This window comes from Equus caballus, chromosome 12 (assembly GCF_041296265.1).
Source record: "Equus caballus isolate H_3958 breed thoroughbred chromosome 12, TB-T2T, whole genome shotgun sequence".
Classification (NCBI taxonomy): domain Eukaryota; kingdom Metazoa; phylum Chordata; class Mammalia; order Perissodactyla; family Equidae; genus Equus; species Equus caballus.
In genome coordinates, this window is record NC_091695.1 from 47,631,752 (window position 1) to 47,658,535 (window position 26,784).

At 63.2% G+C, this 26,784-nt stretch overlaps 1 long non-coding RNA gene and 1 other non-coding gene across 2 annotated transcripts; both read right to left on the minus strand.

Moving 5' to 3' along the window:
* Positions 1 to 14,555: 14,555 nt before the first annotated feature.
* Positions 14,556 to 16,955, minus strand: H19 (H19, imprinted maternally expressed transcript (non-protein coding)). The gene is given in 5 exon segments (NR_027326.3): positions 14,556 to 14,991; positions 15,073 to 15,201; positions 15,283 to 15,404; positions 15,485 to 15,610; positions 15,694 to 16,955. It is a non-coding gene; the product is annotated as a H19, imprinted maternally expressed transcript (non-protein coding) (long non-coding RNA).
* On the minus strand, positions 15,925 to 15,997 carry MIR675 (microRNA mir-675). Its single transcript, NR_032924.1, has one exon. It is a non-coding gene; the product is annotated as a microRNA mir-675 (primary transcript).
* Positions 16,956 to 26,784: the final 9,829 nt, after the last annotated feature.

A 26,784-nucleotide genomic window follows, 5' to 3' on the forward strand; every position in this document is an offset into this window, starting at 1 on the left:
AAGCAGGCATCAGGGCTGGGTGAGCTGGTACCCTCACGCACTCTGAGCCGGGTATTCGGCCCGGGCAGATGGACATTCCTGGCAGAGCCTGTGGCCAGCTGGACACAGTGGTCTCGGTTGAGAGCCCCATCTGCCTCCCTCCAGGGCCACTGGGAGGCCAGAAATGCAGAGGGGGAGCGGAACGGGGCCGCCAGCGGGAGGGGCTCTGGGTAGCATTCCCTCTCAGCTTTCCCATGACGCCCCTGTAATCTGGGCTCTTCTCCTTGGCACCCCCACACCTCACAGCTGCCGGGCCCGGCCAGCTGCTCCTCTGCCCGCCCGGCCCCAGGCAGAGCATGTGTTGGGCAGCGGTGGCCCTTTCCCATGGCGGGGATGGGGCAGAGGGGGGTGAGGAATTTGAGGAGGAAGCGGCAGTGGCCCGAGAATTTGGAAAATGTGTCCAACTGCTTGGAGACTTGGGAAGAAGCCGGCAGGGGGATTAGGAGAAACGGAGCATGGACGCACGGTCCTGGGTGGCCGTGACGGATGGGCAGCCGGGGGCTCCAGCATGAGAAGGGAGCCCTGTCTGTGCGGGCGAGGCTGGGGGAGCAGCTGTCCCCATCCGTCAGCCTGCCCCCTCCTTCCAGCATCTCATCAAAGACCTCGGACCCGGGCTGGTAGGGGAACTAGATGCTAGCTCTAACCTGCACCCACAGCCTACATGGTGCTCTGAGACAGATGAGGGGGGTCAGGAGGTCATGAGCTCACAAGATGGGGGCTCCTCTGAAGCCAAAGCCTGCAACCTGCTGGCCACCTCTTGCACCAGCTCCATCTTCTCTCTCACCCCTGATCTCTGGGGCCCAAGCCTTTCCAGTTTGGGTGCTCACTGGGGGCGCCCCTCAGGGGAAGGGGGCTGAGGCTGCTGTCTGGTGGGTCTGGCCCCTGGGAACCCTCTAGAACAGCAGCTGTCCCTGCAGCTTGGAGCCGGCTGACAGGTTTGCCCCAGCCCCTGGGCTAAACCCTCCGTGATTGATTATGGTGGATATTCACACCAGGGGGAATGAGCCCGGATAAGCCAAGCAGCTGCTTGGAGGGGCCGATGGGGGCTGGGGGCGCCTCCTCCATCCCCCATGCTGCCCCTCCCTCCCACCCCTGCTCGCCAGCTTGGCTGGACCGGTTCCTTCCAGCCCCTACCAGCCCGAACTCTCCCTCCCAGTCTAACCTTTTCTGGGGTGTCAGGGCCTTCGCAAGGGAGGCCCTCTGCACCAAAGTCAACTGAGCAGGGGCCCAGGGCTCTGATGACCTTAGGGAAACCAAGTCACCCCTGGGCCCAGCAGAGGCATGTTTGGGATGGTGAGATTACAGCTGTTCCTGCTCAGATCCAAGTCAGTTTGCAGCACCAAAGAAGCAGAAAATTAGGCTGCCCACGCAGGGAAGGGCTCTGATGCCAGGGCAGAGACATGCCCCCAGGAAGCGGGGACACTGCAAGGGTCTCTGTCCCCGGGGGGGGAGGGAGTGGGCCTGGGCCGGGCTGGAGTGCCTGGGGGGGGGGGTGTGTGTAGAGAGGGGTGCTGGGACCAGTGGGCTTCCTGGAACTTTGGATCCCAAAGAGGGTAAACTGTAAGTTGGATTTTGACCAGGAAAACAGGGCTTGCCGGAGGTGGGCGGAAAGGGGGCCGCAGGGGCCCCACCAATCGCCGTTCGCGACCCTTGGCTCCCAGGGTTTGCTCAGCCAACTTTGCAGTTGAGACACTGTGTGCAGAGACCCAAGAAGTTAATCTCCTGGGTCATTGACTTCTGGACGCCCCTCAGTTGCCTCATCTCTCTGCCCACCCCCAGCTCCCCCAGCCCACTGCTCCCCCCCAAGCTCTTTCCTCACTCTCTCCTGGAAACTTCTCGGCGGTGCCTGGGAAAAGTGGCAGTGCCCTGGTGTTCCCACCCCCGAGGAGTGCCAGCCCTGCTGACGAGGGGAGCTGGCAGGGTCTGTTGGTGGCCCTGGGGCTCCCACAGCTGCCTTCGCCCGTCCACCCCCTCTTTCTGGAGCTCCTGGCTCTTTGTCTGTTGGTCTGCCATGGGCCCCATGCACCCCGGGCAGCCCGTGAGTGCTGGGCCGCTGCTTTCAAACAGAGAGGGTCCTGATGCCGTCCTTGACCTCTGAGGGCGCTGGGCCTCAGAAAATTTAGTGCTGCCCACCCGGCAGGCGGAGGGAACCCGGCCTGTGGGCAGTCCCCATCCAAGCCTTGGTCCTTGGTCCACTCTCTTTGGGAAGTCAAAGTGGGGTCCACCTTGAGGGTCTTCTTTATGCCCCAACCTGGACTTCCCGCTGCTCCCTCAGGGGCCGGGGGCAGTGGTGGATGTCGGTTCCGGGCCGGCGCCACCGTCCCAGGCTCCCTTCCTGCCCATCTTCATCCCAGGAGCCCTCCCAGAGCAGGCGTAATTGTGGGAAATGCGAGCCACATGCCCCTGGTTCATTTACACTTAATTCGATACAATGAGCTTCCTGGGGCCTTTGAAGTCCCAGGACCTGCCGGCCTTTAGTGCTTTGTGGGCTGTGAAACAGGAAGCCACGGGTTTGGGGGCAGAGCCCGCGCCTCCTCCCCTCTGCAGTGGGCTGTCAGGGACCCCAGGACCAGTCCCTTCCGCGGGGGAAGGGAAGGCCTACTGCCAGGTGGCAACTTGGTGGTTGGTGGCGGCACATCCATGGCTCCCGCACCTGGTGCCCGGGCAGCGCAGGAGCTGACAGGCCGGGAGAGGAGCCCCTGGGGTTTCTCTGCCATCTCTGCTGACAGTGGGCAAGCTAGGGCCTCCTCCAGGGAGAGCCGGGCGCCCCAGGGACAGAAGGGGCCCGAGTGGTCAGGTGAAAGCATGAAACAAGATTTTGGAAAGCAGGTTCCAGAGCTGGGTCAGCACCTGAGTCAGGAGCAGCCCCAGGCCACCTCACTGACTCACTGCCACCCAGTCAGCCTCCTGACCAGCCCTCCGGGCTCCAGGTGGAGGTCATGCACAGGGCCGCTTGCTGTCAGGGGAGCAAGGACCAGCAGGCACATGGCAGGGCACGGGCTCCAGGAATCCTCTAGGGCGGGAACCACAGAGCCAGCTGCCCCCAGGAACCTGCCAGCGGGTTCCACTGATCCAGTCTCTGCCTGAAGGCCTGCGGGCAGGAGGGCGCCCCGGACCCTCACTGCGGGTGGGGTGGGGATGCGGGCTTGCCTACTGCCCACGAGAAACTTCCCTGGAGGGCTTCATGGAGGCGGGAGGGGCTCAGAGGAGGGCAGAGAGGGTTGGGGCAGGCTGCAGGCCAGGCGGACACAGGCTGGGAGCCCGCGGGGAGCAGAAGCACGGGGCTGCCCTGGGGTATGGCGTGTGCCGCACGCAAGGACTTGTCTGAGAACGCCAAGCCAAGCTCAGCTATCCCTGCTGTGGGGCCGCAGGGGGGTCAGTGCCCTGCCGGGGACACAGCGAGACCTGGGACAGAGCAGAGAGCTGGGTTCCACGCCCTGACCACACACGGCCGAGGGCCCCCAGGATGCCCCCCAGCCCCTACCCCCACCCGGGGGCTGTGCAGGGCCTGGGGAGGGGCTCAGCTGCTTGCCTCTCCACATTCCAGACTCAGGGTCAAGCATTTGGGGAGGCTGTTTTTCTTAGAAAATGTCATTTGAAAATAAACACTGCTGCTGGGCTTCTCTGACTGCTCTGGATCCTCAGGGAGTGGTGGGCGGGGAGCGCCTGGGGGCCAGGTGACCGGGGGGCTTCCGGGCTGCAGTGGCCTCTGGCCTCCCTGAGCAGCCCTCACCATGCCCGCTGGGGCAAGGTCTTCCCTGGCCAGAAGGATCTGGAGGCCTGGCACCCCTGTTGCCACCCTGGGCTGGGAAGTGGCCGCCTGGGCTGGCGCTCAGGTCAAGAGGCTGCCTTCCTCCGTGGCTGACTCTGTCCCCAGGGCAGGGCCGGGTCCAGCCGGATCTCGCTGCCCAGGGGCTGCGTGCAGCGTCTGGGGAGATTCCAGCATGAGCCCTCTGCCCTGTCCCCTGCACACCTGGGGCTCTGGGAGGCAGGGGCCCCTCACCCTTCCACCTTTGCTCTTTGCAGTGAAGGCAAGGGGCCTCTCCCTCCCCGGACCCCACACCCAAGGCCCTGGAACCTGAAGGTTCTGGGGCTTCCTGGGGTCGTGCAGCTTCCGGTCTTCGCACTCCCACTATGGCCCCTGCTAAGGCTATGTGGCACTTTCACAAAACCCAGCCCCACCTTTCTCAGGAGTCATCTGAGCCCAGGCCTGAGGATGACCTTTGGGGGGCATGTCAGGAGCAGGGGGTGCGGGAGCTCTGTCCCACCTGCACGCTGCCTCTGCTCACAGAGTGTGTGCCCCCGTAGGTCCACAGGCAGCCGTGAGCAAGGACTTGGGGTGTGAGTCTGGGAGGGGTGTCTAGACCCCAGCCAGCCTGAGGCTTGGAGCTCTGATGGTGGCCCTGAGAAGTGTCTAGAAGCAGGGGTGAGATTGCCCTGCTGCTCCACGCACCCCCTTCTCTTGTCCTGGCTGTGGCTGGGTGAGTGGGAGGAAGAGCGAGCTGGCTTTGGGGCACATCCCACGCCCCTGCCCGTGCCTGGGCTCGGCTCCCCTTGGAAGGTGCCTGGGGCAGCATCCTTTATGGGGGCCTCCGTGGCCCCTGGCACTGTGCGCAGACAGGAGTACCATGTGCTTTGTGCCCTGCATCTGTCTGCCCCCGACCCCAGGCTCAGCAGGGACCCCGCCTGTGCACAGGGGCTGGGAGGCTGGGTGCAAGGCTGCCGCCCCTCTGAAAAGGAGCCTGGGGACACTTGGAGAGCAGGCTCATACGTGTGTTCCCAGGAGGTTGACACTCCACCCTTGTCCCAGGAACACCCCCCGAGGGCTGGGTCACCCTCAGAGAGAAAGGGTCTTCCTGGGCAAGTGTCACATGGAGCAGCCCCCACCTGGTCCCACCCTACACAGAACATCTGCTCCACCATGATCTTGTAAAGATGGTGTAGGGGGTACAGGCAGCAAGAGGGGACCCTCTCACAAAGGGGACCCTCAGGCTGGATGCCGCATGAAGGCCTGGAAATTCATGAGGCCGGCCAAGGGGCCATTTGCTCAGCCCCCGAGCAGGCCTGGTGCCCTTTACCCCACTTCCTGCAGTGGACCCTGACCACTGGCCCCTGCCCCGTGCCCCCCTCCCCATCTCCCCACCGGGTGGGCCCAGCCCCGCCAGCCTGGCCTTGTTTGCGCTCTGAGGTCAGTGTCCTGGGACTTCACCCCCAGGGCGGGGGGCGTCCCAGACCCTGTGCACCCTGCACCTCTCTGTCCTGCACGCTCTGCCTGGGCTGGGGAGTGGGTGGCGGGGGTGGGGGGGACGACTAGACCCAGAGACAGGCCCTCTGCAGCTTCAGCCCCAGAAGCCTTTCACCTTCCAGAAAGTTCCTCCTGTTTCTTTGTGTCTACCCCATCACCCGGCCCTCACACTCTAGGGCTGTCTTCTTGTTGGCGGACATCCCCCCGTGGAGGGTGGGCTGCTCTGCCTTGGGGATCTCTGGTCGCCCCCACTCCCTGCAAAAGTGCACACCAAGTCAGAGGATGGTAAAGACCGTGGGGTCTGAGCTGGCTGCCTGGACCCATGTCCTGGGTGGTCCCCGGAGTGGGCTGCAGGAGCTCGGGGACACCCTTCCACCTCTCTATGCCTCAGTTTCCTCAGCTCCCCAGGGCGAGCACTGCCCAGTGGCCCGTTGATAGCCCTCAAATGTTCCTTTCAGTAGAGATGTACCCCCTGAGTCCCCGTACGGTTCTGGTGGAGGGGACCCTGAGGCCAGAGCACACTCCCTTCCTGGCAGCTGGAGGCCAGAGCACCCCAGATTTGGGATTTTGTGTCCCTTCTTCCAGGAAGCTTCCCAAGGCCACCCTGCAGCCCCTCCACCCAGAGCACCCTGGGTACCCCCAGTCTGAAAACGCCAAAGTCAGGAGGGACCGAGGACTCAGGCCAAATGGCCACTGCTGGGGGGTGGCTGTGGGGGACAGTTGTCGGGGGTCAGGCTGGCCGGTTCTGGCTGCTGCCAGTCCCCTGACAGTTGTTGACCTCAAGTGTTAAAATGAACAAATAAAAGGGGGGACGTATGTGTGTAGGGACGAGAGGGGTGCAGGCCGGGGGCCAGGAGGTCAAGAAGCCAGATCAGCAGTTGCCCAACCGGCCGGCAGGTGGGCGGCCTCCACCCACTGGGAGCTGAGTCCTTGGGGCAGAGGGTCAGCTGGAAGGCTTCCGGTCTTTCACAAGGAAGTCTCTCTTTCTGGAACATTCCCCAGCGCCCCCGAAGGCCTTTCCTTCCCTGGTCCTCACTCCTCACTCTTTCCCTATTTTCTGTTTGAGGGCAAGGCTCCTGGGGTGGCGGGGTGAGGAACAGGCTGCGTCTGCAGGACACCCCCTTCACCCCTTTTCTGAGACACTCAGTGAGCACAAACAGGGCTGCTGGAGAGGCCGGAGCTCCTGGTGCCGACTTGGGGAAAAGTCAGAAGAGATAATGCACAGCCTGCCCCCTGCCTTAAGTGCATGGCAACAGACCCCGGCCAGAAAGGGGGGTACCCTCAGGGCAGGGTGGGCAGCGGGAACTGAAGGCCACCCAGATGATGGCAGGGTTTCAGGGACCTGAGGGGGTACATGAGGGGTGCCGGGGGCAGGCAGAGCCTGGAGCTGCATGGGGCCTGAGCCAGAGGGAATGCTCGTTGCTGGGTGACAGCCCCCTCCGTGAGGGAAGATGGGGGACCGGGCATGTCTGTGCTCTCCTGACCCGTGGGCTCGCTCCGGGCCGGCTAGCCTCTTCCTACCCGACCCTGGGCTCCCTGACCAAGGCCAAGCATGGCGTCCAGCCTACTTGGTTGGAACCAACACCCAGCTCCAAACAGGAAGCCTGGGGGGCTTCTCAGGGGTCCCCCTGCGGTGCCCTCAGAGGCCCCAGGGTGGGTAAGAGAGAAGCATCTGAAATTCCATTTCCCGTAGATCCCACCCCAATGTCCTTCCCAGCCAGCCCTCCTCCCTTCTCCCCATGACGTGCATATAATGTAAACCCTTAATCCTCTTTTTCCAGCCTCCCTCCTGCTGTCTGCGCGTTATCGCTGGCCTCCATCCGCCTCGTCTCCGCCTGGCAGGGCCCCTGGGGCTGGGGCGGTGCCCACCCAAATCACAGGTCCCATGAAATTTGGCCTTTATTAGGTTGTCGCATGATGGGATCCCACATACCGGAGGCTGATACCCCTGGGACACTTTTGGCCGCCTGCTCGGGGTGGGGAGTCTGGGGAACAGATAGGGGAGCGACTGTCTCATCTGAGAGAGGGCGACGGGGTGCTAAGCCTCGTCCCGCCATTGCACTGATCTGGCAGGGCTGAGGAACACAGGGGACTGGTTGTGCAATGGTCCCCCCCCGGCCCAGGGCCCCATGCTCCGTGCAGAAGGGGGGACAGGCTGCAGACAAGCAGTCTGGGAAGGGAGTCTGAGGCAGCAGCCTGGCCTCGACCCCGGCTGCCCCCCGGCCCCCTCTGGCTCAGTGCCCACTGGGAAAACAGCCGCTTTATCTCTGCTGCCTCCTGAACTGCAAACAGCCACGTGTCCCTTGGGGGCCACTCTTGGCACACATGCCCTCTGCCCCACGTCCCAGGGTGAGGTTCGTTCACCCTTTCACGGGGGACAATGGGGACCCAGGGTTCCAGGCCTGTGGCTCTGGAGGAGGGGGGGGCTTTGCTTCTGGGGGTCCCTGGGTGAGGGGAGTGATACTGGGGGCAAGGCAGACATGGCTGCAGCTCTGACCAGTGGGGACCACCCGTGGGGCCAGCAATGAGATGAAGGGATGGGCAGGGGTTGGGGTCTGAGGTCTGGGCAGGAGATCAGCGCCAGTAGGGCTGTGGGAGGGAGGGGACACAGCAGAAATGCAGGCAGGATGCAGGCAGCCAAGGGGAACTTGGCCTGGGGTAGCGGCAGCCAGCAGGGGCCCTCCTGGAGGCCCAGGGGGCTCTGTCCTCTCCTTCCTCACTGCCTGTCCTTGGTGATAGAGGTCGATGAACACAGAGCTAAGGATGGGAACAAGGCAAAGGGCAGCCATCAGCTCCCCTCCCCTCTTCTCCCCCTCCTCGTCCACAACCCACAGGCTGGGGGCTCTCGGGCCTGGCCCAGACCATGCAGAGGGACCCACTGTCTCTTGTGGCACCCTAAGGGTCTCCATCCCCTAGGAGAGAGGTCCCCGGAGGGGACAGCCCCTGAGCCCAGACCCTCCTGCTCAGGCCTCCTTCACCATTCTAGGCCGACCATCCCTCATGGTGGCAAAAACTTAAAAGCAGAGCCCCGAGCAGGCCAGCCGATGGACCCTGGTGGAGGAGCACACACTGATGTTCGCAAGTGCCTATTCCTGACGCCAGGCCTCCAGGCTTTGGGCCTCTCCGGGGTCCCTATAGCCTGGCAGAGATCGGGGCCCTCTGTGGAGGAGCAGCCCCTCCTGGGTTCCCATCACATACAGGGGTTCTAGGAAGCAAGGGTCCCGGGCCACGTCCTGCCTTGGCCCCTTCCAGGACCTCCCACCACTCTCCCGGAGGTGGGGGCCTGGGGGACCTGGCTGCAGGGGGCAGACCTTCCCCCAGAGGAGACCCTGGGAGGCCTGGCATGAGCGTCCTTGCTCCCAGGGATGTCACCAAGGCTGCTCTTCACGTCCTCCCCACTGACCAGTGGCCTACAGTCTCAGGACAGCTGTCAGCCAGAGCTTGTGGGCAGGAAGGGAGGCCCCTTCTGGCTTTTCTGAGGTCTGTAGGGGGCTGGCCCTCTATGTTTGGAGGGACCCACTGGAGCCCCCTCTGCAACTCTGGCCTGAGACCCATCGCAGAGGCTGCTCTGTGCCCCCTAAAGCCGCAGTCCTGGGCCCCAGTGCCTCCAGGCCCCTTCCAGAGGGAGGAGGAGGTGGAGGCCCGGCCCGCAGCTCCCCGTGCTCTCTGGTGGGGGAGCCAGGGACTTGGGGGTGGGTGGAGGAGCAGACAGCACTAGGACGCCATGGCGTGGCCTCCACCCCCAGACCCCAGAACAGTGGGCCAGTGTGTGGGCCAGGGGTGGGGCGCGGGGCGGAGGCTGGGTGGGTCCAGTCCCGCTCCATCAACCCCGCTGGCCGGGAAGCTGCCGGGTGTTGACACAGGAGTGATGTCACCACCAGCCAATGGGGAGCCCGTGGGGGGCTCCGTGTGTGCTTCTCTGAGTTCCGTGGGCCCTGCCACGCACGGGGCATGATCTGAAAGCCTCCTGAATAAACCCAAGGGACCCCTGCTTTTCCCTGGGCCGGGCTCCTACACGTCCCACCCAGCCCCACTGACTGCATGCAAGAGGCAGGGGACAGGCTGGGGGGGAGGTCTCCTACCCCGGTCCCACACTGTCCCTCTGACTTGTGGCCCCAAGCCCTGTCCCCCACCACCCCTTAACCCCACTGGCCACTCCTCCATCTTCCATGGCCCCCTGGCAATCATGGCTCCCCAAGGCCACGCCCTGGGCTGTCTCTGCATGAGCTGTGCTCCCCGATCTGTGCCTCCTGCACCCTGTTCCCTTCTCAGCTCGGCTCCCAGCAGCCTGCATCCTGCCAGACACCCCCCACTGAACAGCTCGCCTGGGCCAGGGACCACCCCAGACAGCTCTGTGCCCTCAGAGTGAGGTCTCTGTCAGTGCTGGTGGCCGCGCTGTTCCAGGCATCCCAGCCGTCTGTCCTCCCTCCTTCCATTCCTTGCTTGAATGCCTGAGCGCGGGGGACGGTCTTCCCGTCTCAGCGCCCTCTCCTTCCCCCTCCCCAGCCTCTGGGCTGCATACCAGCCATCAGATTACCCCCACCCCACCCTTCAAAACCGTTGGGGGGCTTCTCTGCCTAGCTGGCTCCGGGTAAACGCTTTTGTCCAGCTTCTGTGCCTGACTTCCCGCTCATGCTCATCTGGCCCCCACTCCCTGGGCTCTCCCACCCAGCCTTCCATCCAGGCAGATGGGTGGTTTCTGTAAAGCCTGGGAGCCCACAGCCTGCCTCCCCCACGGCCCAGGGGTCTGCATGGGCCCCCCTGTTCCCTTCTCAGCTCTGTACCTACAGCTGCCTCCCAGCCCTGCAGGATGGGCCCCCACTGGGCCTTGGTGCGTGCTATCTATCGTACAGAGGCGTGGAGCAGCCGCGGGGACGAGGGGCCCCTGTGCTTGGCGCCCCTGTTTGTTTACTGGTCCAGCCACAGGCCTGCGCCACTCCCCGCGGACCCGGCTGCCCGCCTGTGTCCGGCCAGGTGTTCGGTGATGGAGCGCGGGCTCCCGGAGGACAAGGGCTCAGTGTCTGCTTTCTGCGAGCACGGTGCTGACAAGGAACAGAATATCCACAGTGACCGCTTCCAGGAAACGGCTCCAGCGGGCGGGGGCTGCTGAGGAGCAGGCCCCTTCCCAGCAGGCCAGCCTGCAGGTGGGCTTCCAGGAAGGGGCCCTGCTGGCTCCCCTCACCCCTGGAGAAGGGCCAACCGTGTCACCAGGTGCAGGCTGGGGAATGTACGGGAAGGGGGAAGGAGAGAGGAGAGGGGCAAGGAAGGAGCGACAAGGGCGGCCTGGGCCGTGGCCTAGAGTGGCCACCATAGCCTTCGGGGAGGCCACACTCCTTCTAGAACCTTCTATTTCCCTTGTGGGGCCCACACAGTCTCTGCTGGGGGCCTTGGCTCTTTGGGGCCTGTCAGGTACAACGCACATGCTTGGACCCTGAAGACAAGAGGGAGGCAGAACAGAGAAGGAAAGAAACCATTCATAGCCGGGCCGGGCGTCCGGTCTCGGCGCTGACCGGCAGCCCAGTGGCCTGCTTCCTCGCTAGTGAGGGCCACGTGGACCACTGCCCCTGCGCTCTGGAGGAGGAAGACCGCGAGTCTTCCTGGGAGCCTGGGTGGGGCGAGGGGCCAGCCCTGTTTGGTGACTTCCTAGGGTGCCCCGCAGTCAGACCCCAAGCCCACTTAAGGGATTTCCCTTCCTTTTGTATTGTCAGAATTTTTCTATCCCCATTCGGTGGTATCGCAAGTGTCCTGACTCCATCCCATCCCTCAGCTGTCCGTAATCCCTGTCTGAATGTGGGCTCCCAGGTCCTTCAATCCAGGCCCCACACAGAGGCCCAAGACACACGGCCGGGCTCAGATGTCCACCCTCCAGGGGACACTGGCCCCACAGGGCACCAGGCCACACAAAAGCCAGCAGGCCCTGAAGAACACCCCCAACAGGACAGGGCCCACAGGCATGCCTTCAGCACAACAGTGCGGTTAGACACCCTCACTTACAGCCGCAACCACACCACTGTGGACACACACAGCCGGGAGGGCAGGGCTGCACACCCACGAGCACCCAGCTGGACCGGCCGGCCCACTCCTCGCAGGTCCACGGGGACACACTGAGCGATGTGTGCACACAGGGACACACATGTGGACACTCAGGAACACACACATGGACACACACAGGGACACACAAGTGGACACACAGGGTCACACGCATGGACACACAGAGGGACACATGTGGACACGCACAGGGACACACGCACGTGGACACACACACACACACTAAGTCCTGTTTTCTCCAAACTCAGTGAGTGGGAAATCGCTCAGCCCACACCCTCTGCAGAAGCAGGGCTGTGGGATGGCCCCAGTGTGAAGACCCTGCAGGTTGGTGCTGAGCGCCTAGCAGGGGTCTCCCCTCGACTTCTGCCCCCGCGCCACCCGGCGCAGCCGGGTCTGGGGGTGAAACTCAAGCCCCTTTCTGCTTCCGGATGCTTCAGCGGCACAGGGGCCTTCGAAAAGTGCCTCTGGGGGCGGGGGCGCCAGGAGCCTGTCTAACAACCTTCTCTAAGCCTCTTTTCTAAAAAGCAGGAAATCGGGTTGGGCCAAAGGTAAACACATTCCAACCTGGCGGTCCCCAGCTCCATGGAGGGGCTCCGCGGGCGGGGCCGGGCCACCTCTGTCTCCCAGCCTGGGCGAGGCGCGGGGCTTGCGACCTGTCAGCAGAGCCGGCTCTGGCCTGTGGCTTCTGGCCCCCGCTTGCCTCCCCCGACCTCTCCTGCTCTGTCCTGGGCCCCTCAGACCCTCGGGCTCCCTCCTGGGGGCGCTGCCCCTGAACCCCCAGCGTACACCCTGCCCTGAGCCTTCCAAGGGGCCCGGGGTGCAGGTATGTCCACGGGCAGACCTGGGGAGACAGAGTGGGGGCACCAGGGACTCTGTGTGGTTCTCCCCTAGGTGGGTGTGGAGAGGACCAACCCCACACACCGGCATTCCAGACCAGACGAACTTGCTTTCCATCGGCCTCCGGCCCCCGGTTGGAAGTCCCAGATTGAAAGTGTGGGGGTGACCAGGAGAAGGCCACAGCACCCCGAGGACCTGGCCCCACTGAGCTTGGGGGTCCCAAGAAGGGTTACCCCCCCTTTATTGGGCCCTGATGCCTGTGGAAGTGGGCGGGGTCTTCTGTGCTCCCCAGAAGATGCCTCCAGAGTCTTCTCTCCCTCCTTCCACCCCCACGCCCTGGCTGCCCTCAGAGCCCCTCCGGCCACCTGCGGTACCCACATGGCCATCCAGCCACCCCCTGGGAAGCCGGCCTTTCATCTTCCGAGGCCCAGCTTTGCAAAGCTCCCGCAGACACGGATGTTTATAATAAAGGCCGTTTATAGACCTGACTCTTGACACCTAATGGATGGGTTCCTTCATCCCACCGGCAAAACCCACTTGGGTGAGTCAAACCAGCCGGCGGCCTGGAGATGGATGCGGCCTGCCCATGTGCGCTGCCCACCGACTGTGGGAGCTCCAGGAGATGGCAGGAGGCTCTCAGGGGACCCAGGGGTGCCATCTGCCCAGTCTTGGGAAAACACCTTAGCCCAACTGCGTGCTGTGGTGCCCACCCACCCGGCTAGCCAGGACTGTCCCCATTGTAGCACCGGAAGTCCCATGTCCTCTGTACTGTCAGGAGGGGTGGAGGACCCAGAGGGGAGCCCAGACACAGGGGGACAGTGGGGAGTCCACAGGAGGTGAGGCTGTGGGGACGGCGTCGCGCTGCGGGCCCGGAGTCAGGGCAGGGAGTCCACGCGGGCCGGGGCGTGGGGAAGGCCCCGGCGCAGGGGCGAGTCTCCAGGCCTCTGCTCTCTGGTCTTCATCAGCAGGCCAGGCATTTCCTGCGTTTCCTGGCTGCTCTGAGCACTGGGAAGGGCCAGGACCCCAGCCTTATTTCCAAGAGCTGCTCCCTCATGTTCCCAGCATCTGCACAGCCAGTCTCCAAGGAGCTAGGGGGCCAGGGGCTGGGGGTTCAGAGACACCGAGGCCACTTGGCTGCTGTCTTGTATGGGGACGCCAACCACGATCCCACATGGGGACTGCACTTGTACCCGGGAGCAAACCCAAGGCCAGGCGCCTGTAGGACACGGTCCTGGGGGCTTCAGCGGCAAGACTCTGACCATGGGGCCCCCCGTCCCCCCGGTTCCCCTCACCTTCTCACTCTTGTGTACCCTTGCCCCCCTCCATCCTGTGTCCTCCCTTCAGCCCCTTCACCCCCCATCTCCTCATTTCCCCGCCTCCCTCACCTCTTCACCCATCATGGTCCTCGCCCCCCACCACCTCCATCCCCCTCCTGCCTCACCCCTTTCTATCCCCCTTGCCCCCTTTCACCTCTGCTCCACTCTCACCTGCCTATTGGGAAGCTCACCCCTGCTGGGCACCCCTCCCCACGCCCCTCACGGCAGCCGAGTAGACTCTCTTGCGTCTCTTCCTTGCTGCCCTCTGTGCGTACCCCCAGCTCTCACCACAGCAGAGTGTGTGTGGGAAGGGGACGTCTCTAGTCCCCCTGAGTTTGAGGCCCATGGGAGCGCTTTGCAATAGCAAGGCTGTTGATGACAGTGGCGGGGGGCCATGGGCTCCCCAGTGTCCCCGGTGGTGTGGCTGGCCCTGCCCCCAGCGCTGCTGCCTGGCCTGGGCTGCGTGTCGCTCCTGCATTTCAAGCCCGCCCCCCTAGGATGATTCCACAGGCTGATCCCCCACACCAGGCCTCCTGGGTCTGGGCCAAGGGCTCAGGGGTGCCTAGGGGTGTTGTCCAGGAAGTACTTTGGGTGGCTGGACAGACTTTGGGGAGACTTCTGTGGTGCCTGAGCTCTCATGGCCCGAGCTCTCATGGCTGAGGACTCCCTTTGCCATTCCCCCCACCCCCCACCTCCCACCCCCACCCCCACTTCTCCTTGCAAGGACTCTGGGGTCCCACAGTCCCCCTCCCGGTCTCCATGTGGGCCTTATCCCACTCCATATGTCCTCCCCATCCTATAGCCCCTTGTTATCCCTCATGTCCCTTCCCTGTCCCATATGCCCTTTTCATGTCCCCCCACCCTCCCCGATCACCCCCCAGGCAAAGAACTCAATTCTAGAGACAAATTGCTGTAACTGTATTTATTGATGAGTCCAGGACTCCTGGTGGAGCCCTGGTGAGGGGGGGCGCAAAGCGAGAAGGACAATGGAATGCTTCAAGGTTTGCTCCAGATGGTCGGAGCTTCCAGACTAGGCAAGGGGAGGGCGGGGCCTCACACACGCGGCCGCACCCAGTCACCCCCAGATTGAGATGGACGACAGGGGGGCGAGGGCGCGGCACAGGCCAAAGGAGGCCCAGCACACTCGGCAGTTTTCTTGCATACTCGCTCAGAGACTCAAGGCGGGTCCGTAACCCCAACCAGTGCAAATGACTTAGTGCAAATTGAATTCAGGGGGACGGGGGAAACAGAGTCACGGATGCTCTGAGTCTCCTGAGCAAAGGACAGAGAAGAAAAAGAAGTGAAAATTCAAAAGGAAAGGATGAAGAAGAGCAGGGAGAGGAGGCAGATGGTAGTGAGGGGCGTGGGGGGCTGGCGGTGGTCTCCAGCCCCGCAGGGGTGGCCATGAAGACGAAGACGAGTCCCCAGGTGGGGGTGGGGCAGCCGTGGGCGCTGCTCACTTCCGGTGGTGTTGGCGGCAGGTCCATCTGGTTCCTTTAGCTTAACCTGCAGGGGGCAACAGGACATGTGAGTAGGGGCAGGGCGGGCGGGGTTGGGGAAGCTTCTGGAAGGGGTGCCCACGCTCACCTTCCAGAGCTGATTCCTGAGTCAAGTAGTGTAGTGGTTCCAGAATGCAGCATATTCTTGAGTCAGAGCTAGAGGGACTTGAAGAAGTCCGGGTTCCAAGGCCCAGGCATGAGCTGGGTAGCACCATTTCTGTGGGTCGGGAGAGAGTGAGCGCCCCAGCTCCTTGGCCCCGTGCCCACCACCCCGTGTGCAGCAGGGGGGGCGTCTCACCTTGTCATCTTGAGGGTTCTTGGGGTCCAGAGAGCAGCAGTAGTGTGTTGACTCCTTCAGGAAAGTAAAGGAACAGAGACCTGCCGGGTGTCGCAGCGCCCCCGGGGCCAGCCAAAGATGTTCTACGGGAGAAAGACTGGTCATGAGTGAGGCCAGGTGCACTGGGTGGCCTGGGGGGGCCACGCCCTGTACCTGCACTTACCAGGAAGGCTGGATACCGTCACGTCCATCCTCACCGTCACACCGGACCATGTCATGTCTTTCTGAGCACATCCTGGCACCCGCCTTCGGTGGCTGGCGGGCACGTCCACCCCCACTGGAGACCTGGCTGTGGAGAAAATGGACAGGCGTTGGCTGAGGGGGCAGAGGCAGCAAGTGGGGGTCAGGAGGGCTGGTGGGCTGGACACTCACCCTCGCCTCCAGTCCGAGCGCAGAGGCACCGATCACTGCTCCATCGCCGCCCGCACAGGCCCGCCTTGGCCGCGGGCTCCGGAGTCCAGGCCCCGCTCGCTCCTCACCCCTGCCTGCGCCCCAACCTCCTCCCCCCAGAAATCGCACTCACTCCACCCCGCCCGTCTTGCCTAGTCTGGTCTCGCCAGCGCCCTTGACCCCCCTGGGTGCTGTCCTGTCTGCCGTGCCAGTCCCAGGGGCTGAGCGGTGAAGGCATACAGTGTCACTGAGTGCACTGTGGGCCCTCTCCGCGCCAGCCCCTGGGCCGCAGTGCCGCGTGGGAACGGCGCGTCCGCAGGCTGGGCCCCCAGCAGCCTCCTTGCTGCCGAAATCACTCCGGAGCCCTGTACCTGCGGCCGCAACTCCCTCCGGGTGACGTCCTGCCGCGGGTTCCCCGCGCACTGCACCTTCTTTCCCGCTCTCCGGCCCTCAAGGCTCTGGCACGGGCCTGGGAGGCCCGTGCCAGAGCCGCTCCTGTACCTGCTACTAAATGAATTGCGGTGGGTGAGATGTGGTAGCGGCTGGGGACCCTTAGTATCCTGAATCCCCCTTCTCGTCCTGTCCGACCCGGGCCTGGAACGCCCCACACGTGCTGGATCCCTGCGGCCACCTGTCACCTCCCTGGAGGTGGTGGCCTTTGCACCTCCCTTGCTGGCAGCCCCACCTCATCTTCCGTCCTGCCCTCCTGAAATGCTCTTTCCACCTGGGACGGGCCCACAGCCCCCCCAGCCTGCTCAGTCTCAGCTCCCCCCGAGACGATGTCACCTGTTCTAACCACCCTGCCTTCTTCCCACCCTTCTGTCGGGAGGTCAGCCGCTTCTCCTCACCAGTCCTTGCTCCCCAAACCTCCTTCTTGCAGAAGGCCAGCGAAGCAAGGCCCAGAGAGGAGAAGAGGACTCACCTGCCCACGGTTGCAGCTACACCTCCACTGCCCCAGGCCCGGGGGCGAACCCCTCTCCAGCTCCCCCTCGTCCACCAGCCGCCACGTCCTGAAAACCAAAATTGACCGGGATGAATGTCTGGCTCCCCCTTCTTTCCTCTGCACACCCAGCTTGGCCCGTCACACCCATGCCGATGTCACCCTTCCTCCCGGACACCTGGGAGCCCACGCCACACTCCCGCCACGCTCCCAGGTGCCTGCCAACCCTGCCCAAGCCAGCCCCTCAGCCCCTCGTCGCTCCTGCCAGACTCCGGGTTTCCAAGGTGATCCTTGGCCCATGCAAGCTTCCCTGTACCCCAGCCCCATCTTCCCCTGGTTGCCCCCGTACCCCACGCTTCCCTGGTTACCCCTCGGCTCCCCCGCCTCCCCAGTTTCCCCCAGACCCCCCCATCTCCCCACCTCCCCCCACCCGCTCCCTGCTCCCGGCCCTAACCCGGGCTTTTTCTAACTGGGGTGGCCCCGCCCAGAATTCCCGCCCTATTCTGCCAGCCAATGGGAGCTGGGACCGTGCTGGGGGTGGGGGGACACTGCAAGGCCCACCTCCAACTGGGAAGGTCCAGCACACTTCCTCAACCCCCCGTCCAGAATTCTCCAAAGACGGCCTTCTCCCTTCCCCTCCTTTGGCATCCCATAGTCAGGGCCTGGCATCGTCCCAAATGTTCCCCCTCCCCCCAGGTCAAGACAGTCGGGTCCCCTCAGCACAGATCACGCTTCCTGCTCCCCATACAGCCAGCACTGGGCATGCACTCAGCCCAGAGTGGGGATCCTGACTGGGGCCCCCGGGGGCTCAGGCGGGACTTAGCCACTTTCTGCCACCAGCGTGGCTGAGACCACCCATGCCCCTAGGGTCCGGGAGTCCACGGGGAGCAGTCGCATGGGGTGTGTGGGTGGGGGGTGTCAGGGCTCAGGTGGGGCCGAGGGAAGCACCCAGGGGTCTCAGTGGGCCAGAGTGGGCAGGCGTCTGGTTGATGGTGACTGCTGCAGCCACAGTGGCTTCTACGGGGCCGTTTGCCATTGTGGTTGGGGCGCCGCGGGTCCCCTCGCCTCTGTGTTCCCCTCTCTGGACGCAGCTCTCACCCTTTGTGCTCTGCGCTCGCAGGCGCACCCTGGCGTTGAGCCAGGCAGCTTCATAGCTCTGTCCCCGCCAGCCCACACACCCGCCCGCCTGGGGTGCCGCCGATTCAGGAACAGAACAAAGACATGAGCCTCAAGTCCCCCCAGCCACCCTTGGCCATCCTGTCCCTCTGGTGACAACTTTCATCTTATGGTGGGTGTTGGGGCCCTGCAGTCCACAGGGTTCACTCTCCAAATCTCGGGTGTTGGCACCATGGGGGGACGCACCTAGGCAAGGGACCTGGAGCTCACCAGGCTTCACTGCACTTGGGGGGGACCTCGGGGCAGACCCTCTGTTCCCATGGACCCTACCATGAAGTGCTGGGTGCCCACCTGCCAAACCCGACACCCCAGCCTTTGTCATGGATGAACTTCCAGATTGACTGTGGGGCAACCCAAGACCTTGCCTTAGGTGGACCCTCAAGTTAGGATGGGGCAGACCCCCGCAGTTGGCCCTAAGCAGACCCCGACTTTAGCCTCCTGCGGACGGAGAAGCCTGAGTTGGCACTGCCACCTCGCGGACACCGCTGTCTCCACACCCACAACTGACGGCGCCACACAGGCGGTCCGCCCAAGACAAAGAAAGAAGACTCCAGAAATCTTCCTGCACTCGTCAATGCAGCCCCCAGGACCCTGCGCTGCGGGAGGCCGTGTGGGAAGGGTCTCCCTCCGAAGCCGACTCTGGGTCATCCCAGGCACGGGGGGGTCCCTCATCGCCCCCAAGTATTCCCTCCCATCTCCCCAACTTCAGCCGTGTGGCGACCAGGGGGTGCCTCAGATGGGGTGGCCGTCTGAGGTGGGGTGGTTCGAACTAGCGCCCGGTCTTCCTGACGACCCTCGTGGACCACTGCGGTACCGGACCCGGGCGGACCCAGGACATTGTGCGGGCGGACTTGGCCTCAGCCCCCTGGGGCGGTGGCGTGTGGGTCTGCACTGCCGCCTCGCGGCCGCTGCTGTCTACACACCCACAACTGACTTGGCACCGCTGAGGCAGTGGGACCAGCTCGGGGGTTCGCACCCCATGCAAGGAGGAGGGCCCCGAAATCCTCCCGTGCCCAGCAAGTCAGCCCCAGGACCGTGTGCTGCTGGAGGTCTCGTGTGATGGGTTTCCTCTCAAGCTTGGCTCTCCATCACCCAGGCTCCCCATCACGTCCTCCACACCCCAAGACGCGGGACCCCTCAGTTCCCAAGTATCCCGTCTCGTTTCCCTGGCATTGGGGAAACGGGCCGTGGTCCTGGGGCGCGGCTGGGATTCCACTCCCAGCAGTGCATGGGCTCCAGGGCAGACCCAGGGCGCTCTGGGTGGGAGATGCCCCTCCACGCGCTCGTGATGAGCCCAGAGCACAGTGCGGGGGGCTGGACCCCAGTCACACAGCACGCTCGCCCTGTCGGGATCCCCACCCTTTCACAATCCCCCAGGACACTGCGGTGTCTGCAGCACCCCACATCGGTGGCTGCGCTCAGACAACCAGCAGGACCACCTGTAGCAGGACCGAGAGGCGGCGCGCCCAGAGCTTTAGCATCTCAAACACCTGAATTGAATGGAAATGTTAATGCCTGCCGCTTAGGATCTGAGGAACTCTGAGTGTTCCCCTTGGAGGCAGTTACTGGCTTAATTAAGGGCCCAGTTTGGGGCAGCTGTCCTTGGTGGGGTCAGTGCTCTGGGCTGGGTGCACGAAGTCCCAGGTTTTGGTGGCACTCATGACCGTCATCGTGTCTGGAGACTTGATGTGGGTCCCACAGCACCACGCTGACAGCCTCAGAAGGGGATCCGTGGCTGTGGGGCTGCCATGTGGCCCGACATGCTCCTGGGGTGGCTCAGACAAGCACCTCATCTCCCTGATGACCCACGTGGACCACTGCGGTACCAGACCCGAGCGGACCCGGGACGCTGTGGGGTAGACCCGAGACCGCGTGGCTTCGGGCGGTCATGTGTGGGTCTGCACTGCCGCCTCGCGGCCGCTGCTCTCTCCACACCCACAACTGACTTGGCATCATACAGGGGGTGCGCTGGGTGGGCGGGGTCGGCCCAAGACCAAGGGGGAAGACCCAGAAATCCTCCTGCACTCGGCAAGGCAGCCCCCAGGACCCTGCACTGCAGGAGGCCGTGTGGGAAGGGTCTCCCTCCGAAGCCGACTCTGGGGTCATCCCAGGCACAGGGAGTCCCTCATCACCCCCAATTATTCCCTCCCATCTCCCCAACTTCAACCATGTGGCAACCGGGGGTGCCTCAGATGGGGTGGCCGTCTGAGGTGGGGTGGCTCAGATTAGTACCCGGTCTCCCTGACAACCCTCGTGGACCACTGCGGTACCGGACCCAGGCGGTCGCATCGGCGGACCTGGCCTCAGCCGCCTGGGGCGGTGGCGTGTGGGTCTGCACTGCCGCCTCGCGGCCGCTGCTGTCTACACACCCACAACCTACTTGGCACCGCTGAGGCAGTGGGACCAGCTCGGGGGTTCGCACCCCATGCAAGGAGGAGGGCCCCGAAATCCTCCTGTGCCCAGCAAGTCAGCCCCAGGACCTTGTGCTGCTGGAGGTCTCGTGTGATGGGTTTCCTCTCAAGCTTGGCTTTCCATCACCCAGGCTCCCCATCACGTCCTCCACACCCCAAGACGCGGGACCCCTCAGTTCCCAAGTATCCCGTCTCGTTTCCCTGGCATTGGGGAAACGGGCCGTGGTCCTGGGGCGCGGCTGGGATTCCACTCCCAGCAGTGCATGGGCTCCAGGGCAGACCCAGGGCGCTCTGGGTGGGAGATGCCCCTCCACGCGCTCGTGATGAGCCCAGAGCACAGTGCGGGGAGCTGGACCCCAGTCACACAGCACGCTCACCCTGTCGGGATCCCCACCCTTTCACAATCCCCCAGGACACTGCGGTGTCTGCAGCACCCCACATCGGTGGCTGCGCTCAGACAACCAGCAGGACCACCTGTAGCAGGACCGAGAGGCGGCGCGCCCAGAGCTTTAGCATCTCAAACACCTGAATTGAATGGAAATGTTAATGCCTGCCGCTTAGGATCTGAGGAACTCTGAGTGTTCCCCTTGGAGGCAGTTACTGGCTTAATTAAGGGCCCAGTTTGGGGCAGCTGTCCTTGATGGGGTCAGTGCTCTGGGCTGGGTGCACAAAGTCCCAGGCTTGGCGGCACTCATGACCGTCATCGTGTCTGGAGACTTGATGTGGGTCCCACAGCACCACGCTGACAGCCTCAGAAGGGGATCCGTGGCTGTGGGGCTGCCATGTGGCCCGACATGCTCCTGGGGTGGCTCAGACAAGCACCTCATCTCCCTGATGACCCACGTGGACCACTGCGGTACCAGACCCGAGCGGACCCGGGACGCTGTGGGGTAGACCCGAGACCGCGTGGCTTCGGGCGGTCATGTGTGGGTCTGCACTGCCGCCTCGCGGCCGCTGCTCTCTCCACACCCACAACTGACTTGGCATCATACAGGGGGTGCGCTGGGTGGGCGGGGTCGGCCCAAGACCAAGGGGGAAGACCCAGAAATCCTCCTGCACTCGGCAAGGCAGCCCCCAGGACCCTGCACTGCGGGAGGCCGTGTGGGGTCTCCCTCCGAAGCCGACTCTGGGGTCATCCCAGGCACAGGGAGTCCCTCATTGCCCCCAATTATTCCCTCCCATCTCCCCAACTTCAACCGTGTGGTGGCCGGGGGTGCCTCAGATGGGGTGGCTGTCTGAGGTGGGGTGGCTCGGACTAGCGCCCGGTCTCCTGACGACCCTCGTGGACCACTGCGGTACCGGACCCGGGTGGACCCGGGACGTTGTGCCGGTGGACTTGGCCTCAGCCGCCTCGGGTAGTGGCGTGTGGGTCTGCACTGGCGCCTCGCGGCCGCTGCTGTCTACACACCCACAACCGACTCGGCATCGCTGAGGCTGTGGGACCAGCTCTGGGGTTGGCCCCGAAATCCTCCTGTGCCTGGCAAGCCAGCCCCAGGCCCCTGGTGCTGCTGGGGGTCTTGTAGGAAGGGTCTCCGTCTGTACCTGGGCTCCTGTCCCTGACTTCTGTCCCCTGAGCTCCCAGTCTTGTGTGCCCCAGGCCACAGGAGACCCCTCGTGCCTCCAAGTGTCTGCTGTCACCTTCCGTTTGGTCCAGGTGACACAGGAGCCAGGCCAGCTGTGCCATGCCTGCCATTGGGCTCCCAGCAGTGCATGGGCGCCCGGGCGGACCTACAGTTCTCCCGTTGGTAATCGCCATTACTGGTTGTAGTGCTGGGTGCAGAAGTCCTCCCAGTATCGATGCACTCCCGAGGGTTGATGGGCACCCTCTTTTGTTCCCTGAGTCCCCTGGGGAGGATTGGGAGGTATTTGCCAGAGATCTGAGACCTCAGGCTGTTTGCATCCTAATGCACCATTTGCATCTCTGTAGAACAGAAGCCATGCCTGGAGGGTACAGTGTGGCAATTTGACTCATCTTGCAGATGTCTCTGCGGAGCTGGGAATGGCCCCTGGAGCTCCGAGTTCCAAGTCTGGGGTGGGGGCGGAGGGTGGGGGAGCCCGGGCTCCATTTAGGCTCAGGAGGAAATAAGACTAGATAATCACAGAGGCTGCTCTGGACCTCAGGAGCACCAAGGACGCACTGCCCTGGAAGGAAACGTGGAGAGGTCCAGCCTGGAGCCAGGGAGAAGTCGGCCGTCAGAGCTCCAGGAGCATCACTGAGTCAGGAGGGGAGGCAGAGGCAGGAGCAAGGCGTGGAGAGCCAGGCATGGCGCAGCAAGGAGAGGAGCGGAGGGTTCCAGATGGGGTGATGAACTAGTGTCACAGGCCGTGGGACACTCAAGAGTGCAGTTGGCACAGGTCTCACGGGGCCATGGAAAGTGGGGTGCCCGGCTGATGCGGGCACTGGCTTGTTGCTGTCACCCCATTGTGCTCCTCTGCCCACACACGGCTGCTCCCAGCACTTGTGCCTCTGACTCCCGGCCCAGCAAAACCTTCCCACTCAAAGCAAAGGCCTATCTAGTTCCCGGCATCCCCCTGGCAGCTCCATGTGCCCATGGCTCTGCCTGCCCCAAGTCCAGCAGCCATTCCCCCAACCTTGCCTCCCTCAGTGTTCCTCCCTTAGAAATGGCTCTCCTGGCCTCATCGCCCTGAGGCTGGCTCTCCCTCACCCTTCAAATCTAATCAGTCACAAGATAATCACTTCTACCTCTGATAGCCGGGCCATCCCCCCACCCTCTCCCTCCATCCTGCCAGCCCCAGGGCTGCATCTATCAGCAGGACTGAGTGACAGCCTCCCCCCAGGTACCAGCCTCCCCCCAAATACCAGCCTCCCACCTGGGTACCAACTTCCCACCTGGGGACCAACCTCTCACCTGGGTACCAGCCTCCTATCCAGGTCCCAGCTTCCCATCTGGGGACCACCCTCCCCCCAGGTACCAACCTCCACCAGGGTACCAACCTTTCACCTGCGTACCAACTTTCTACCTGGGTATTAACCTCTCAAATACACGCACACATATATTTCCTTCCCTCCCTTCTCACTGTAGTTGGCCAAAGCTTCCAGGATCTGCCCTCTTTCACTCTGGCTCCTCTCACCTCTGGGCCTTGACCGTGCCCTTTACTCCAGACATCATCCAGCCCCGTCCCACTCAGATTCCAGGTCTCCCTAGGGAGACCTGGCCAACTTCCTCAGCACCCAGACAGCCCCTGTGCCGCCCCTGTGTGGCTGTGCCGTGCCAGCCTGTGCATCTTCCTCCTGGGAACCCTGGGGATGCCACACCCGAGTGCCCAGCGCACAGTCAGGAAGGAGCTGGCAACGCAGCAGTGAGAAGCTGAGCGAGCCAGCCAAGGTCACGCACTCCCCCAGGCCCAGGCCTCTGGGGTCCCTGGGAAGCCGCCGTCCTTCTCCAGCACTGGGTCCAATCCTGTCCACTCCAGCTGACTGCTTGCCGTCATCTGAGCCTGGAGCTGCTGCCTCGCCCCGCACCTGGCCGGCACAAACTGTCATGGCACAAACCATCCCTGCGCCGTCCGTGTGGGCGCCAGGGCAACCTGCGTCTCGGCGGAAGCTTGGGGGCCATTCCAATGCCTCCTTGACCCCTGTCCGCTGCTTCCTTCAACTCCTGCTTAGAAACCTTCTCTCTTCATCCTCAGCTGCCGCCTGGAGAGGCCTGGGTCCCTAGCACCCGTCAGACCCAGCGCAGCACTCCTCCACATCCTGGCTGTAAAATGCACCCACCGCCTCCGGCAGGGCCATGTAGCACGCACATTTCACGCCAGAAACATGAGGGCTTTCTTTAAGCAAACCCAAACTTTCTTGTCTGACACCCAACAACCCAGTGCCCAGCGGCGGTCCGACCCGCCTCGGCCTGCCCTGAGGGAGCAGCAGGAACCCAGAGCCGCTGTCCTCCTGGAACGCTCGAAGGGCCTCAGTGTGCACCACCTGCAGCTGGGCCAAGGGACAGACGTGTGGGTGGATCCCCCAGACATTTGTTCTAGCCCCTTATGCCATATACTGCTAATTGTCCCCTCCCTCTGCTCCCCTCCTTACATACCAATGGAATCTTCTGTTAGAAGCTTCTAGAGGCTATAGTGTCGTATTGTTACATTTTCCAGCCTCCCTTGCTGCTAAGTGTGGCCGTGTGACTGATTTCTGACCAAAAGCACAGGTGCTGTGCGTGACTGCTGGCCATGCGTCCAGAGGTGCCAGCCTCTGTTCCCTCTTCCCTGGCTGGGGGACGTGCACAGATGGCATGAGCTGGGGCAGCCAGCATGGGCCCAGTTCCAGTTCCCCAGGGCTCCCATCTCTAAGGCCCACGAACTGGGTGGATCAGAACAGCAGGAATTTATTCTCGCGGTTAAGGAGGCCAGGAGTTCAAAACGAGAGTGTGGGCAGGGTTGGTTCCTTCTGCGGGCTCTGAGGGAGAATCCGTTCCAGGCTGGCCTCCCGCGTCTGGCGGCGGCCCGCAAACCTCGGCTTGTGGGGCATCTCTCTCGTCTCTGCCTCCATCTTTGCAAGAGGTTCTTCCCGGGTCTCTGGGTCTTCACATGGCATTCCTCCCCCTGTGTCTCTCTCCTCTTCTTGTGTGGGCGCCAGCTTATTGGATTAAAGGCCCTCCCCACTCCAGGACCTCACTGGTTATCTCTGTCACCACCCTATTTCTAAATAAGGTCATATTCTGAGGTCCTGGGAGTTGGGACTTCAGCATATGCATTTGGCGGGGGGACACAGTTCAGCCCATCACAGACCCCAAGATGGAACCTCTGTGGAGGGGGCAGAGCAGCAAGACAGCAGGAGGCTGGCCCTGTGACGTCCACCCTCAGACTTTGCAGCCGAGAGCAGCCGACTGGGCCTGGCTGAGGGCTGCTTGGGGTTCTCTGTCATGGCAGCTGCACCTCCATCTGGACTGACAGGACTGCTCCGGACGGGGTACTGGGGGCACACAGAGGTGGCTGGGCCCTGGCTGTAGGATCCTGAAGGGAGAGGCACCTGGGGGACAATGAGGAGCGCTGGGGGCTGCCACCGAGAGGGGCTGAGGGTGTCCCCGGGGAGAAGGAGCCAGCTTCGTGCCTGGCAGGGCCTTTCTGAGGCCAAGAGCAGGAGAAGAGGCCAAACTAAGAACAGGCCAGCCGCGTTGGAATCTGTCCCCCTTGCTCCACTGGGCCTGGTCCATCCTAGAAGCTGGGGCTAGACTGACAGTCAGAAAAAGCCATTTGTTCCCATGCTTGGCGTCCTGCTGGTGGGGTGGCCTGACGAGACTTTGGACAGGTCCTCCTGGGGCAGAAGGAGACCTGCACAGTCTCTCCGGGACCCTCTCCCAGGCAGCCAGGCCCACTCATCCTTTTCTTCCTCCCACTGTGACCAACGAAGGGACCCAACAGGACTCGGCTGCAAGTGGCTGTAGCTCCTCTCAAACTGGCCTCAGCGAACAGGCTGGATCCCAGAGCCCTGTCCCCAGATGTCCCTTGGCAGCTCTCGGCACCCATGCTCACTTATGCTGGTTTTCAGAAGGCCGTCTGTCCCCAGGCCGTGACGCGGCAGCTGCTGGCAGCCCCAGGTTTACAATCCTCCACTGAAGCATCTGCAGCCAGCTGATGGTGGCCCCCCAAAATAGGTGTCCACATCCGGCGACCCCAAACCTGTGAATGTGGCCTAACTGGGAGAAGGGTCTTCACAGCTCTATTCCGTCAAGGCTCTCGAGACGAGAGCATCCTGGATTACTGGAGTGGGCCCTAAATCCAATGACCGGTATCTTTATAAGAGAAAAGCCAAGAAGAGACACAGGGAGGAGGTCCGGTGACTGCAGAGGCAGAGACTGGGGTGAGGCCCCCACAAGCCCAGGAGCCCCCCAGAGCTGGAAGAGGCAGGACGGGTGCTCCCCTAGAGCCTTTGGAGGGAGTGCGGCCCAGCGACACCGCAATTTCAGGCTTCTGGCCTCCAGAACCGGGAGAAAAGAAATTCCTGTTGTGTGGTCACCTGTTCCAGACGCCCCAGGAAATGGATGTGGCCTGATAGTGGAAAGATGCCTTCCTTCCTACAGGTCCCAGCAAAGGCCCCAGAGATGGAGCCCGTGGCCGAGCTCAGGTCACATGGCCACCCTGCATCAACCCTGTGGCCCGGAAATCCAGTTCTCACCTGGCAAGGGTATGTCACAATCCTGGACCCAGGGGGCAGAATCAGGCTGGCCTGAGTCCCATGCCCTGCGCCCGGGGGAGGGGCACGGGACTTGCAGAAATGGCCGATGTCCATGACCCCTGAAGCGCGGCTCGGAGGGGTCCTTCCCGCAGGCGTCTTTGTCTTCACTCTTCACAGCTTTCCATTCTGGGAGCTTCGACATAGCATGGGGGTCGCGTAGCTGTGGTGAGGGTTAGAGTTTGCTTTCTATTGTGTCCACCAAGCAAAGCTGGAGCTGCATCCTCCAAAATTCCTGTTCCTGGACGGATCTGGGGTGAATCGGCTGCGTGAGGACATTGTCTGATGTCGTGAGCTGAGTTGCGTCCCCCAGTATCCATATGTCGGAGTCCTGACCCTCAGGACGTCAGATTGTA